Here is a 16,743-nt window from a genome sequence, read left to right as displayed (position 1 = left end):
TCTTCTTTGAAAAATGTCTACTTAGGTCTTCTGACCATTTTTTGCTTGGGCAGTTTGGGTTTTTGTTGATATTAAGCTGTATGAGCTGTTTGTATATTTTGGAAATGAATTCCTTGTCAGTAGCCTCATTTGCAAATATTTTCTCCCAGTCCATAGTTTGTCTCTTCGTTTTGTTTATTGATATCTTAATTTTAATTACATTTTCTCAGGGTGGGTTTTTGCCATCTTATTTCATGGTAAAGAGTACCATATGCTACTACTATGGAATATCATTGTAAACCTTCTTGGTAAAATTCAAGACAATAAGGTGCATTGAATTCTTTGAGGAAAGAAATGGAGGCAAATATCTATCTCGTAGGTGTCTGAAGACCTTTCAGCTTCAAGGCATGAAAAGGGAATAGGCCAGCTGCCATAGAAGTCAGAAGGCCAGGGGCATAAGACCTTGCTGCCGGACTTGGGTAGGTCACTCCTTAAACCCTAGAGTCCTCATTAACAAATGAGAGGAACGCTATTGTTAATACACAAAGCTGCTGAAACACTGTGTGACAGCACTTTGTAGTCTGAAAAGCACACACACACACGCACACACACACGCATGCATTCACACACACACACATGAATATATGGCTATGATCAACACGGAAAGCTTTGATGAGATCATATTTGATTTCAGGACTGGCGCACGGACAAATTTTCAAGTGAGTCAAGTTTTTCATTGCTACATTCCTTCTCTCCAGCCTCTCCTCCTGTGTCTTACTCAGGAAGTTGTCTAATGCTATCAGGTTCAGAGACCCCCCACTGGGGCACATTTCCTTTCTACTTTCTACTGCCCTCCATTAAAAGCTGTCAGTCCTGTGAAAGGTTTCTCTTAAGTCTCCGAAGTCCTATAGATGATAAACTCATCTGATAAACTAATTAAAGCTAAAGATGACTGACAATACAGAAAGATAATTGAACAATTAATCTGTAGCATGATGACGGCTAAGACGAGAGAGGCCCAAAGAGGGGATACCTGAGGGTACAAAGGCTTCCCAGTGGAAGATGTACGCTGAGCTCAAAAGGGCAGTAGGAGTTATCAAAGGAGAAGAGGAGAAGGAAAAAGAGTCTGTGAGCAAAAGAAAACAGTATATCCTGAAAACTGAAGGACAGAAGTTAACTTTGGCTTATATTTCTACCTGGTAGTTCTGAACCACACTGAAGTCCGTATCTCTGATAGCCCTAGAGAGGCTGCAGGATGCGAATATCACAAGGAGCTGTCTGGTTGCACAGGGAAACAACACGTAGGAAGCATGGCAAGGTGGGGACAATGCTCATGGTATATCCCAAGACCCGTGGCTGCAGGAGCAGGAGAAACTCACCACTACACAGAGCTGGTGGGAAAGCTCAGGACTTGTCCAATGCCTCTTTCCTCTGAGACCCAGAGCTTGTTATCCCTCTGCCAGAAAGCTGACAGGGAAACAGCTCCCAACATCACCAGACTGGATCAGGGCAATCCAGCCAGCAAAGCAGATGTTCATTCCTCACTACAAGTCTGTGGGAATAAGATTCTTGCATTTGCTATGTACCAGACAGTGTGCTATGGAGAGAGCATGGCAAAGAAGAAAGATCCAGCCTGGCTCTCAGGGAGCTCACAGCTAGCAAAGCAGCAGTCACGTAAAGTTCCAATGACAAAGCAGTGAGTGCGGAAAGGAGGGATGCAGGAAGCATGGACCTGGGCATCAGGGAAGACCTCTCACAGAAGGGCCACCTGAGCTGACTCCTGGGGTTTATAGCAGCTCCGTACTACCAAGAATGGGCGACCTTCCTTCCCCTACGGCAGCTCCTGTGACTCTGCCAGAATCTCCAACAAGCTCCTCAGCCCTTCTTGGAAGCTACTTTGACCACGTGACCCAGGAATCACTGTCTGTTATGTTTGTGTCCCCCTCAAAATTCATAGGTTAAAATCTTAACCTCCAATGTGATGGTATTGGGAGGTGGGGCCTATGGGAGGTGATTAGGTCATGAGGGTGGAGCCCTCATGAATGAGATTAGTGTCTTTATAAAAGAGACCCCAGAGAGTTCTCTTGCCCCTTCCACTATGTGAGGACACAGAGAGAAGGTGGCCATCTATGAACCGGGAAGTGGGTTTTCACCAAACATGAAATCTGCCAGCTCTTCCATCTTGGGCTTTCCAGGCTCCAGAGCTGTGAGAAATAAAAGTTTGTTGTTTAAACCACACAGTCTATGGAATTCTTGTTATAGCAGCCCAAACTTTTAAGACACTGTCTGTGATCCTAGGATCCCCTGGGGTCCAGAGCACTCATGCTGTATTTTATACTCCCATCAATCTTCCTGTCTTTCATCCTCAAATAAACAATAAACTGCGACCAAGGATCAGGACATCTACTTTTCTTCATCTCTTACACCACTAGGCACATTACTAGGTCTTCTAAAAATATTTGTTTTGTCTGAAATGAATTCGTTCCATTTGATTAGTCATTCACTGTCTGTGTTTGTCAGGAAAAGTCAAGTGTCATCTGGTCAATATCTTTCTATCAGTAGAAAGATCATCATAGGCGCTGGCATCAAAGAGGCCTCAGTTTAAATTCCAGCTCTGCCACTTACCCCCGGTGACTCTAGGTGAGTTACTTGAACTCTCTAAGCCTCATTTTTCTCACATTCAACATTACGGTAATATCCCATTTGCAGAGCTGTTGTGACGGTTGAATGTGATAATCATGCAGAGGATACTGAACATGGTAGGTTCTCAGTGAGTAACTGTTACTAATAGTAATGGAAGCAGAAGTGAACTGATTCCTTAGTATGTACCAGGCAGTCGGCTGAAGCATTTACATACATTATCTCATTTAATCCTCCCATTAAAGACTGGGATGCCCATTTAATAGGAAGGAAAACTGAGGTTCAGAGAGATGAAGTAATGCTCCTGATGTCACACACTGGTCTGTGTAGAGCTGCACTCTAAGCCTGATTCTGTCCCCTGTCAGAACCTGAGCTCTAATCATGACCTTGAGCTGCCTCATATATGGTCTCCACCCCTCCCCACAGCGGGGAACATCAAGATCATGCAGAGTTATAGACTTACGCAAGGTTGCACCGCAGGTCACTGGTCACCGTGCCACGTTGAGAAACGCATTCTGGTAAAAGGGTGTTCTGAACACTGTGGTTAGGCAACAGGGTCCAACACCTCCACTCTTTTTTTGTAACTGGAAATGATGTGTAATTGGAATTCATGGTAAGTCTTAACAATGCTGACACCGTGATTTTTCTATTGCCGGTGATTTAGCTTTTCCGTTAAGACCCACAAGAGAGGGAGAACAACAAAATCCCCACATGTCCTAGCACCCGGCACAGAAAGCCCATACCCAGGAAGGTTCAGAGGTGTCAGAAAACACATTTGGGCTCTGCAGTTGGCTTGAGAATAAAGTGATGCGTGGTCTGGTTCTTGTCTCACCACATTCTGTCAGAGTATAGAATTTTCAGGTCATGCCCAGGAGGGCATCTGGACTCTGTCACTGCCCCTAAGATCTATGCCAGTCTGGGCCAGCTGTCAGAGTTAAAGAATCTCAGAGTTAAAGTGCAGCTTAGCTGTCCAAACTGATGGAATGAAGGTGGGTAATATAATATTATCGTCACCAAAAGTGACTAAGCCTTCCCTATGTGACAGCGCCTCGGGGAAGGACCTTGCATTCACTCTCTCATTTAGTAATCGTGACACCCTCATAGAAATCAAAATATCTCAATTTTATACATGCAAGCAATGAGGCTTAATAATTTGCCCAACAATTCTGAGAGTAATATGACATTTTTCCTGAGCCAGTGGTTCCAACTCCCCACCTTCTCAGTAGATAATATCCATTAACTTTTATTTTTAATCCCCCTTCTGTCTCTTTAGAGTCTTCCCCTGGCAGGGTGGGTGTTGGGTGAAGAACACAGGCACATTTTGGGAGAGTCCATTCTTTTTTTTAATAAATTTATTTATTTATTTTTTGGCTGCGTTAGGTCTTTGTTGCCGCGCGCGGGCTTTTATCTAGTTGCGGGGAGCAGGGGCTACTCTTCGTTGCGGTGCATGGGCTTTTCACTGCCGTGGCTTCTCTTTGTTGCGAAGCACGGGCTTTAGGCATGCGGGCTTCAGTAGTTGTGGCGCACGGCCTTAGTTGCTCCGCGGCATGTGGGATCTTCCTGGACCGGGGATCGAACACGTGTCCCCTGCATTGGCAGGCGGATTCTTAACCACTGTGCCACCAGGGCAGTCCCCGGAGAATCCATTCTTTACCAAGCACTGTGTCAGGTACTTATTATACATCTTTCAAATTATTCCTCACAGGACCACATATTAGCATTTCCTTTTTATAGATAAGGACAATGATTCTCAATGAGGGTAAATGAATGTCCAGAGGACACATCCATAAGCAGGAGCACCCGAGCCCCTTGGACTCTATGCCCATGCTTTTTCCACTACACAGGAGAACAAGCTAACAAGACCATAAAACAAAATAACAAGCTAGATTAAGATTAAGGGCCTGGATGATTCACCAATTAGATGATATATCCTAGAAAAATGCGGCAGTCTATTTCTGTCTGTCAAAGGCTGAAACCAGAAAAAGAGTAACAATATGAAAAAAAAGTAAAGGTCAGAAAAACTGTTGATCTTCCTGAACCTCCACATGGCTTTAGATGGGAGAAAGGGTTGAGCCTGTTTGAACCGAACCTTTGATTAATTGGTGGGTTCATTCCATCACTCATATTTATTGCTTGCTTGCTTTGTGTCTGGCACCATATTAGGCTTAAAGATGTGAGCATCTTCAGAACACAGTGTCTGACCCAAAGTAGGAACTCGTGCACTACTTAAGGAAGGCAAGAAGTGAGGAAAAGAGAAAATAAATGAGATATCGTCCCTGTCTTCAAAGAGCTCAAAGTCAATATCAACCTGAAAAGGAAACACAATGCATAACAGTGAGTCCAATCATTAGATGTCAGTTGTGAGGCAACCTATGAAGGAAGAAGGAAAAGACAAATGTCATGCAAGGCTCCCCAGAGGAAGTTGACTTTCTTTTTTTTTGTTTAATTTATTTATTTATTTATTTATTTTTGGCTGCCTTGGGTCTTCGTTGTTGTGTGTGGGCTTTCCCTAGTTGAGGTGAGTGGGGACTACTCTTCGTTGTGGGGCGTGGGCTTCTCATTGCTGTGGCTTCTCTTGTTGCGGAGCACAGGCTCTAGGTGCGCGTGCTTCAGTAGTTGTGGTGCACGGGCTCAGGAGTTGTGGCTCACGGGCTCTAGAGCGCAGGCTCAGTAGTTGTGGCTCACAGGCTTAGTTGCTCCGCGGCATGTGGGATCTTCCCGGACCAGGGCTCGAACCCATGTCCCCTGCCTTGGCAGGCGGATTCTTAACCACTGCACCACCAGGGAAGCCCGGAAGTTGACTTTCAAGTTGAGATCTGGAAGACACATTTTAGCTGAACCTAAGTCATAATTTATGAGAAGAAAGATGGTGCAAAGGCTCAAGGTGCTGGGACCTCTTTCAAGGGTTTGAGTATCTCAGAGAAGCTGCACGCACGGTCGTGGGTCTATGTGTGGGAAGGCACAGGACAGCACTGCTGGGGCAGGAACAGGTGTGTCAAGAGGTGACCCTGCAGAGACGGACAGAGGCTAGGTTTGTAAAAATATGGAAAGAGAATCTAAGAATGTGGACGTCTTAGAAGAGATGAAAACCATGAGAATGTTCTCAGCAGGAGTGAAATGTCTTTAGATTTGTCTGCTGTACATAGAAAGGATTGGAGCAGTTGGGAGCAGAGAGACAAGAGGCTACTGTCATAAGCCAAGTGGGAAATGTTGACGACCTAAGTTAAGGCAGTTTCTGTGCCAGAAGGTTCATGTTCCAAATTGGACAACTGGAGATTGTTCAGAATATTCTGAAGGCTTAAGTAGAGATTCTGATGCCAGAATTAATGGTGTGTCTTCCATAATTATGTACCTTTTGTGGGTACAACTACAATTTTCTCAAATACAGTAACTACAATAAAAATTCCTTACACTTACATAAATATTATAAATGACAATGTGTTCCCACTTAAACCCGGATAAGTCTGCTATCCAGTAGGTATCCAACACATGCAGGCTTTCGCTAGATTCCCCAAATAGTTCTTTGAGGTAAGCAGGAGAGCTGTAATCAGCATATTTCTTTTACAGATGGGAAAACTGAGGCTTGGAGAAGTTAATGAGCACTTGACGGTCCAAGAAAATTCCAGAGCTAGGAATGAAACTAAATTTCATGTGGTCTTAGCTACGTATTTTATGTACCTCCATGCTGGAGTCCAAGGTCACAATTCTTGGCACCTACGGGCAGGACTCTGAGTTTGTGAGTGTCCTAATAACAATTGATCTTAAAATGTATTGTCTAGACACGTTTTTAAAGGAGGATTTGAACGCAAGGTACACAAATGCAGCTGAGAGGCAGAGGGAAGGCAAGGGAGCTTGAAACACCTTAAGGAGGCAAAAAGCCTAAGACAGTCTCTCCTCCAAAGCTGAATCTTAACCTGGCTCTTTGTGTGCTGAATCCATATTTGTGCATGTTTATCCCCACTGACAACAAGTAAGGGTCTGGTCACTGCCCCCATGCCTGGCTCGCTTCCCCTGGCCTCTGCAGACACCAAGCCCCACGCAGGCCATCAGACCATCCTCATGACTGGCACTTGCTGAGCCGGTGGAGGCAGCCAACAAAAATTTCTCAGGAGTCTGGACCACCAGCTTCTATATCCTGGGAGAACTCCCCTCCAAACAGCGACGGGAAAGACAGAGATGCTGAAATCTATCTTTCTACCTCCTGAAAAGCCACATCCTGCCAGGATCTTCTTGGCTCTGGATATAGGCTTTTTCTCTCAGTCTCCCTTTCTGGACCAGGTAGAGATGAAGTCAGCCTCCTGGCTCCCTCAGCTCATTCCTGGCCACTCAGCTCAGCCCACACTCTCCCCCACTAAGCAAGCTTGACGACTAGCCGCGAGGAAGAGGAGAAGTTGGGAGAGGTAGACCAGAAGGCGCAGAAGGCACATGGTGAGGCCCTGCCCTGGCCCCCTGTGGTTGACAACATTACCGTGCATCTGCCTTGTTCTTCTCAACGGAGGATCATACAACCTTACACTGTTAATTCTGGCAGAGACACGTGACTTGCTTTTGCATGAGCAGAAGTGACATGTGTCACTTCTGAGAAGAAGCTTCTAAGAGCCAATGGGGGGTTGCCCCGTTCTCTGTTCCTGCTGTTAATGCTCCAGATAGAGGCTGCTCACTTGGTTTGGGTCCCGGGCTGCAGCTGAGGTGGATCAAAAACCACAGCTGAGAATGGCGGCCATCTAGCATAATGGAGAAATAAACTCTGTGGTTGCACGCTGAGATTTACGGGGTCATCTGTTACCTGAGCATAACCTAAACTATCCTATCTCTGACTCCCTTTTTGCCTTTCTTCTCCAACTCACTAACATGGGCCAGGTGCTTCCTCTCCAGGTTCCCTGAAACAGCCCCCTATATGTTCCTATATCCTCACATGTGCGTATCTGTCCACCGGTCCCCAGGTTCTAAGTCTTGATCTGTACCTATAGAATTCCTAACATATGGACCCCACTTAATAAATGCTTATTGAAATAAACTGAATTTATTTATCCCTGCAATTGATGTTTTGGTTAACCCTTCTTTGGGTATAACACTGTGCTGTACACTTGGGAAAAATAATGTAAATACCAATGTTGCCTTCATAAAGCTCCCAGGAGAGCAGGGATGGTGCGGCAAATATTGTCAGTTAGCTAAACTAACATGCATTCCTGGTGGCATTCTCCCTTACTCATCTCCTCTGTAGTAGCTGGAAAAGCTACCAAGAATGGTCATGTAACTTGGTTCTAGGCAATGAAGTATAAGAGGAAATATTCTGGGTAGTCTAGGAAAACTTTTGCTTTTCTGATAAAAGGATTGAGTGTAGATAATGCCACCCATCTCTCTTCTTGCTGATCTGAAGGTGAATGAGACGCCTGGAGCTGTGACTGCCAACATGGTTATGGGAAAACAAACAAACAAACAAACAAAATTTAAAAAGTAGACACCAGCCTTGACATTGTTAAGGCCGGACTTCCTGATAGGCGAAAAAATAAATAAATTGCGAGTTGTTTTTCCCATTGTTAGGTTTTCTGTCACTAGCAACCAAATACACCCTAACTGATACAGGAAATGGGTTGTTTATTTTTGGAACACCTACCTTTGCCATTTGCCTTCATTGTTTAACTCCTACTGACCTTTCAAGACTCGGCTTGGTCATATAGTCCTTCTAAAGTCTAGTTTGTATAGCAAAGCACAAACCCTAATCTATTCTGCCTGGATCAGTCAAACAAGCTCATTTCTAAGTGGATACATTTGCCACATGAATTTTCTATGAAGGAGAGCTAGTTGTATTATACCTACACTTCTTCCTAATGATAATTCTGCTCAGATCTTTGATACCTGCTAGGTGTCCCCAACTAATCCTTTCTCTCTGGATTGCACATTTTAGCTGGATATATTCAGACCTAAAGATGTCCGTGAGGATGGGTCTTAGTTGTGGTACACTACTGGTGAATTCTTGAATATTTCCCCAAGAATCATCTAATTCCAGTTCTTCTTGGCATGGGACTTGGACTAAATGTGCCCCCTGTTTGACTTCTGCAAAGGCTGTCAATTACACTGCTCTCTAGCCCAGCAAACCCTCCCCCGACTGGGTCATCCCAGAAAACCATCACATCTCATGGTGTGAAATTGTCTTGGAAACTCAAGCCCTAGGCTCAAACCCCTACCAAAGCAGAACAAAGAAAAGAGTGACACCTCAAAAAGGGGGGTTGGAGTGTAAAGACATCTTCCAGATCCTTGTGCACGGAGATCATGGTATAATCAGGGCTAAAGCACAACCTGTGGACTTGGATAACCAGGGCTCAAATGTTGGGTCCACCACTTAATAGCTGTGTGACCTTGAAAAAGTATAATAACCTCACTGTAGCTTAGTTTCTCGTCTAAAAAGTGGGCATTATAACACCACCTACCTCACAGATTGCAGTGAGGGTCAATTAAACTAACACATAGAAAATGTTTAGCACGTTGTCTGGCACATAGTAATTGCTCAGTAAATTTTAGCTGGCACACTATCAAGCTACAAAGGTAGAGGTAAACTAAATTGGTTGGTCTCCAGCACCAAAGCCAGGAGCTTCTGTGAACCTTTTGAACATGAAAATTGCATGAGAGTAGACAACCAAGGAAAGGAATCAGAGAAGTGAAAAGTATAATATCAATAAAAATTAGACTGGCCAAAACACAATTCTGAAAGCCAGATTTGTTAACTCATAGGAAATGTCTCTGGCAGGGGACCGAGTAACCCAGTTTGGAGAAATAATTAGACTGCAGACTGGACACGACAATGACTAAAAGGAAAAGAGTGTGGCAGAGTGTCGTAGCTGAGAGCACTTCCTCACCGCACTGCAGTTTTCCCGGGAATGAGCTCAGTTTAGGATTAAGAATTTGGTCCCCTCCATGGAGATGCTGAACAGCTGCAATTCATTTTCAATTCCTGTCAAGACACTTGGATGCAAGAAGCTGGGGCAGGAATGCAAGGACGTGACATCCAGAGAGGCTACGTTCACCAGGGGACCATGGAAATGAGGTAGATACAGACGCATCCATGATTCCCATGCTGAAATGTAAATTAGGAAATCTTCAACGTGGTGAGATGAACTTCTCCAGATATGAATTTCTTCTGTTTCAACTTGGAACTGGTTAAGGTGCCTCGTGGTTGTGTTGGCTTCGATGTGTGGGTCTGAGCCCTGGGCTGGGAGCCTGCTACCTCCAGCTAACTTACTAAGTGACCTTGGGTAAATGCCTTTCCCTCTCTGGGCTTCATTTACTTTAAGTGTAAAGTGAGTGAGCTGGACCACTCCAAATCTCCTTCAGCTTTAGATGGACATGACATGTGGCCATAAAGAAACATAAATAACTGACTCTTGTTGTGGTTTCAAGGGGTCCAATAAATGACACCCCATTCCTCTCCCCAAATTCAGAACCAACTGCACAATTGAATTAGAGTCATATTTAAACAAGGGAATCCAAAAGTCAGATTCATCAGATAAAAGTTTGGTCTGAGGACATAGTTTAGGTCTGTGAAATCATGGGCTTCCTAACGCTGCACCTGAAAGTCACATATGGGCGCTCCCAGTCAAGGGCAGCTCTGCATGACTACGTATCCTCCCCAGCCCCATGTGGCCAATTTTTTTTCATCACATGGCAGAAAGCAGACCAGAACATTGCCCCCCTGCAGGCAGAGAGATCCAAAAAGGGAAAGGAGAAATCAGCTAACCAGTGGCTCTCAAACTTAAGTGGGCATCACAACCACCTAGTGGGCTTAACACACAGAAGGGTGGGCCCATCCCAGGAGTTTCTGATTCAGTAGCCTGGGCTGTGGCCTGAGAATCTGCACGTCTAACATCTTCCCTAATGATATCGATGTCGCTGGTCCTGGGACCTCATTGAGAACCACTAACCTAAGCTAAGTATCCTCAACAAATTCTCTCAAACTCAGCAAGCTGATCAAGTCACTGTTCCCCTGCTGGCGGGCCGCAGGGAGCGGGGAGGACATCCAGAGGCACCAGGGACCCCAGGCAGACAGCTCTCCACATGGAGTGAGGGATGAGTGCCCCCAACACCAACTATTACATCTTTAGCGATTCTTATTCACGGAGTGCTTATTGATTTACTGACAAAAAGAAAGAAAAGCAATGCTACTATAATTGGGCTTTATTACATTAACTATAAGAATTGATCATTCGTAAGAATACCAGTATAATGCTTAAGAATAGTTATATTACTCTTCTGATTAAAAATAGTTTCAGGGGCTTCCCTGGTGGCGCAGTGGTTGAGAGTTTGCCTGCCAATGCAGGGGACACAGGTTCGAGCCCTGGGCTGGGAAGATCCCACATGCCGCGGAGCGACTGGGCCCGTGAGCCACAATTACTGAGCCTGCGCGTCTGGAGCCTGTGCTCCGCAACGGGAGAGGCCGCGATGGTGGGAGGCCCGCGCACCGCGATGAAGAGTGGTCCCGACTTGCCGCAACTGGAGAGAGCCCTCGTACAGAAACGAAGACTCAACACAGTCATGAATAAATAAATAAATTAATTTAAAAAAAAGAACGTGAATTTCTTTAAAAAAAATAAAAATAAAAATAAAGTTTCATAATTTTCAGTGTGTTGGCCTAAAATGAAACAGTATAACAGATGGAGCAGGAGGAGAATTCTTATAATTCTTTTCTTTGAAATTATACGCAATGTTGAATTAGATATTGCCCTAGACTTTACACTTGTGCTACTGATATAAACAGTTGGCAATCTTCATTAAGGAAACATCGAGGAGCTTAGTATCTCCTGCTACACTGCGTGCTGGCAAAAGTCGATGTACTAGGAGTTCCAAGATCAGGATTATGGTGAACCTTGGCTGTTTTTTCAGTTGGGTGACCTTCAGTGTGTCACATCCCCTTTCTGACCCTCTTTCCTCATCTGTGAAAGACAATGAAAAGGTTTGTACCCTCTTACCTTTCTCTGTTCAGCTTTGAGTACTTTCTATTTTTGCATGATACAAGTTCATCTGGTGCTTGTTGATTGAGAGCCCTTAAAATCAAGTAACTCATCTCATTCAGTAAAGCAGAAAAAAATCATGGATACTTAGAGAAGCAGAAGGCTGGTGAAATGCTGGCTGTCAACTTGGCCTTCTTTTCAGCCTGAATTGATTTGATTAAAGGAGAAGATAAGAGTCACTCTCACCTCCAGGTCTAGAGAAGAGCTCTTTATGCTAAACAGGCAGCTGGAAGGAGTTTAAACATTCCTCCAGCTTTAGAATTTCTCCCAAGGTTGAAAAAGCTAAATCAAATCAAAATGTGTCATCATCAAACATTCGAGAGGAATAATTTTCATCATGCAATTACTAGGAGAGCGTGGTCTCTGCCTTCTTAGGAAATATCTGCTAGGAGGATTTGGATACAGGTAAAGAGGAACAAGTAGATGGGTCTACTTTTATCTGATGAAGCTGACATCTGGATTCTCTTGTTTAAATATGGCTCTAATTTCAGTTATACTGTTGGTCCTGAATTTGGGGAGAAGGAAGGGGTTTCATTTATTGGGCCCCCCTTAAAACCACAATAGTTATTTATGTTTCTTTATGGCCACATATGCCCATCTAAAGCTGAAGGAGATTTGGAGGGGTCCAACTCACTCACTCTACACTTAAGGCAACTGAAGCCCAGAGAGGGGAACGCATTTACTCAGCTTCACTCAGCAAGCTAACTGAAGGTGGAAGGCTCTTAGCCCTGGAATAGAAATATGAAGGTACATCAGGGGTTACTTTAAAACCCATTCATCAGCTGAGAATGTGGGTTGGCTGAGATTTAGCATTCCAAGCCCACAGATGGGAGCCAGCTATTAAGTCTGGGCAGGGCACAGAGGGTTGGAAGCTATTAGAGCTGAAACCCAGGCATGGTTGAGAGTTAGAGAAAGAAGATGGCGAAGACACAACCCACGGGAAGCCAAAGATTTAAGAGACAGAGAAGGAACAGTCAGAGTTGCCCAAGCAAAAGAGTGGTGCAAACAGATGTCGAAAGAGATGTGAGCCTCAGCAAGGACCAATTAACACTATCCATGTCGGTGATGAGTTCTAGTAAAATAAGAACTAGAAAGGTGGCCACTGGGTTTAGTAATATGAAGACTGGCTTGACCTCAGTGGGAACAGACTCAGGGAAGTGGGGGCACAGGGAAAAGCCTGAACAAAATGAACTGGCAAATGACTCTGAGAAGAGGGGAGGTAGTGAATACAGACTCTGTAAGGACACGTTTAACAGAGCCGGACATACAGGATATGACCAGAAACATGGGAAAAGAGAAGAAAGTGATGAAGGTAAAACAGAGGAATGTATATTCCAGGATGAGAAGAAAATGCCACGCAGGGCGCAGCAGAAGGATGAGAAGCTAAGGTTTCTGCGGAACTCTTTTAGGTAAATTGATGCTTATGTATTATTCAAAGACACGTATCCGTGAATTAAATTACAAGCCTGAAGAGACAACAAAGAGGAAGGTCTCTTCTCCTCTGGACAGATTCTTTGCATCTTTGGCACATCTTCTATTCAGTCTAAATATTTATGGAGAGAGCTTTACTTGGAATTGCACCATATCCTTCAAGGGATGTTAGCAACATGACAAAGAGCCAGAGAGAGATGATGAATGCAAGATGCATGGTGAGGTGGGTGGGAGTGCCCGAGGCAGTGGTTCTGACTGCTACATTTTCCAGAGAGATGTTTTGATGGAATTTGGCCTTATGGGCAGGAATGCATTAATCATAATCTGTAGGAACATCTCAAGATGGGCAATCAGAATGATTCACTTGCTGTTAGCTCTTATCTTTCTTTGTGTTGATAGTGTGATATTGTCAGTGACGCCTCCCAGGAAGGAAAAGATGGAAAAGCCCTTCTCCGTCTGACTGCCATCCACTTATCTATGACCTACACAGCCCATGACCTGGTCCTTGCCTGCACCTTTATCCCCATCACTTCCAGCAGTAACCCTCACCAATGCCACTCCACTCACACTCGCTTTCACTGTTATTCAAATACACCCAACTGGGCCTGCCTCAAGACATCGGTCCTGTTTTTGCCTCTGTCTGGAAAGCACTTATCGAACATATTTTCAAGGTTCTTCTCCATTTCTTCTCTGATCAAAAGACATCCCCCTGAAAAGGCCTTCCCGAGCCACTCTTTTTAAAATAAATCCCAAACCCATATCATTTTCTAGACCTTTGCCTTGTTATATTCTCCCACATTACTTCTACTTTGAATACTTATTTATGTGTTCCATCTCTTCCACTAGACAGAGGAATATTTTGCCTTTCTTAGTGCTGTATCCCCTAATATCTGGAAGAGTGCCTGGCACAGAAGAAGTGCCCAATAATTATTTGGTGTATGGGTGAAATCGTGAATCAGTTTAATTCATTAATTCTCCAGTAAGGCCCTTCTGGGAGCAGGGTCGGGTAGGTGCCCTTCATCTCTGCTTCTACACCTTCCAGATGTCTGTCTAATATGATTATATAATGTATTAGAATAAGAAGTTCTCGTGTCTGGCTCTCCCAGATGTTGGTAAGTTCCCGAAGTTCCTGAGGCATGGCTGATTTATCTTTGTCTCTGGTGTCTCACACAACATCGTTGTTCACTGGACTGAAGGCGAAAGGTTTTACACACTAAATACCAATAACCAAGCAGTGGGACAAAAGGTGGACTCTTGGGATTTAGCAATGACTCGTCTAGAAGAAGGAGAGATGGTGTTGCCATAAATTACATTTAGATCAATCAACAAAATATATTAAGTAACCATTCAGAGTGACGCACCTGGTCAGCAGGCATTTTTTAAAACTTTTAATTTTATATTGGAGCATAGCCGATCAACAATGTTGTGATAGTTTCGGGTGCACAGCAAAGGGACTCAGCCATACATATACATGTATCCATTCTCCCCCCAAACTCCCCTCCCATCCAGGCTGCCACATAATATTGAGCAGAGTTCCCTGTGTAGGTTATCCATTTTAAATATAGCAGTGTATACATGTGGATCCCAAACTCCCCGACTATTCCTTCCCCCTATCGTTCCCCCCTGATAACAATAAGCTCATTCTCTAAGTCTGTGAGTCTGTTTCTGTTTTGAAAATAAGTTCATTTGTATCATTTCTTTTTAGATGCCCCATATAAGGGATAACATACGATATTTCTCTTTCTCTGTCTGACTTACATCACTCAGTATGAGAATCTCTAGGGCAGGCAGCATTTTGAACTGAGGAGCAGCCAACCTCTATTCCAGCCATGGCCTTTATGTGAGTCTGAACAAGGTCCTTCCCGCTCTGGGCCATTCCCATCTGTACAGTGAGAAGATTAGGCCACGGGATGGCTAAAGGTGCCCATGGTATTCCAGGATTCGACACACCCAGGATAGTGAATACTGCAAATGGAGTAAGAAAAATATGTAGAATGCATACCCTGCTCTCAAAAAAGGCAACCACGCAGGATTTAGAGTCAAACCCAATTGGGTTTGAACCCAGACGCTGGAACTCACAAACTCCGTGAATTTAGGAAAAATGCATTCATCGGTCTAAGCATCCATAAAACGGAAATAGTAATTCCCAGCTCAATAAACAGTACCTTGCTTTGCCCTTCTTCATATATCCCATGACTAGCCTTTTAAGTAGAGCTGACTTAAGAACCAGATGATTCTTTTATAAACACCACCCGGCAGTTTGGATATCTCAAGCGCTGTTGCAGCTTCAGCCGACCCCGACACGGGAGGAGATGGCCTCTCTCACAAGGCTAAGGTTTTCCAGGACTCCCCTTTGAGGCCTCTGGGCAGACTCCATTTGTATTACCCAGGAAGGTTCTGGAGCCGATTCTTTTGCTAGAATTCCATGGTAAACATTCTTACACGTGACTTACTGCCTGTCATATCTCTGCAGCTCCCTTTCCAGAAGGGATTCCTACCGAATGAGGTCAGTCACTCACTTTCCGTAACTCCCATTTTTTTTTCACCCCTTTTGGTCTTGGCATTAAGATGCTGAGCAACTGTCTCTGGCTACATCAAGGGGCTGCTTCCAACAGCTGTGGGAGCAAAATGTTCCAGCAGCCTAAGACAGAGCCAAGGAGATCCAGGGAGGTAAAGCCCAGACTCCAAATCCATTTGGGGAAATTCCAAGTTAGCAGATCTAGTAGTCTTGAAGTACAGTTAATGAGAAGTTCTTATATATGCTTCTAGAGGATTTGGAAATGGATAAAATGTGAAAGTACTTGTCCTCTCATAGACATCTTCATCCATCAATGGCCCCCTGATGCCACGAATGATGTTTCTTCTCACTATGCTTCCAAAATGTTGGGGACCCTTAAAAAAACAGAGTTAAGCACACTGTAGAGTGCATGTAACTCCTTACTTGACAGACTGGCAGCAGCTCCCTCCCCACAGGCATGGGGGCCTTCAGGTGACCATCCCCACTGCTCTCTTCAAGAGGACCATGAACGTCTCAGGGGACCTCAGGCATATACTCACCCTCATGATCTCATATTGCTGAATTAAGAATAAGTTTGATAAATCACTTTATCTTTCATCTCATAGAGCTAATGCTTGATGCATGATGAATGCAGAGGTAAGAGCTGAATAGATTAAAATAAAGACTCTTGGCCCACCTGACTTAGGAAACGGCTCCTATTTCTCTCTCTAGTAGATCCTAATTCGTCTGTGGCTTCTTATTAAAATAACACTTCAGAAACAGCAATAGAAGAACTCAATTTGATTCAGACCATGAATCTTCCATCAGTCACTCACCAGGCCTTCGCGGAACCCCTGGAGAAGCAAGGCTCGGAAGCCATGTTACCTGAATTTCAGTCCCAGCCTCCTGAGCAAGTTTTCTAATATCTCTGAGCCTCAGTTTTCTAAATCATAAAATGGCAATAATAAGAGAACCTATCTCCTAGGCTTGTTGGGAGGATTAAGGGTCAACACGTGTAAAGTAGTGTTCAACATTGAGTAGGATCTCAATAGGTGTCAGCCGTTATTGCTGGGAGTAGCAATAGTAGCATAGAGATAGCAGTTGGACAGCAGTACTGATAGTACTAGTAGTTAGAACTGTACGGTAATAGAGGAACATAATAGCACTAGTAGTATAGTAGTCATAGTAGCA

The sequence above is a fragment of the Balaenoptera borealis genome, assembly GCF_965194805.1.
Source record: "Balaenoptera borealis genome assembly, chromosome: 8".
Taxonomy (NCBI): domain Eukaryota; kingdom Metazoa; phylum Chordata; class Mammalia; order Artiodactyla; family Balaenopteridae; genus Balaenoptera; species Balaenoptera borealis.
Note: the sequence above shows the minus strand (reverse complement) of the source record.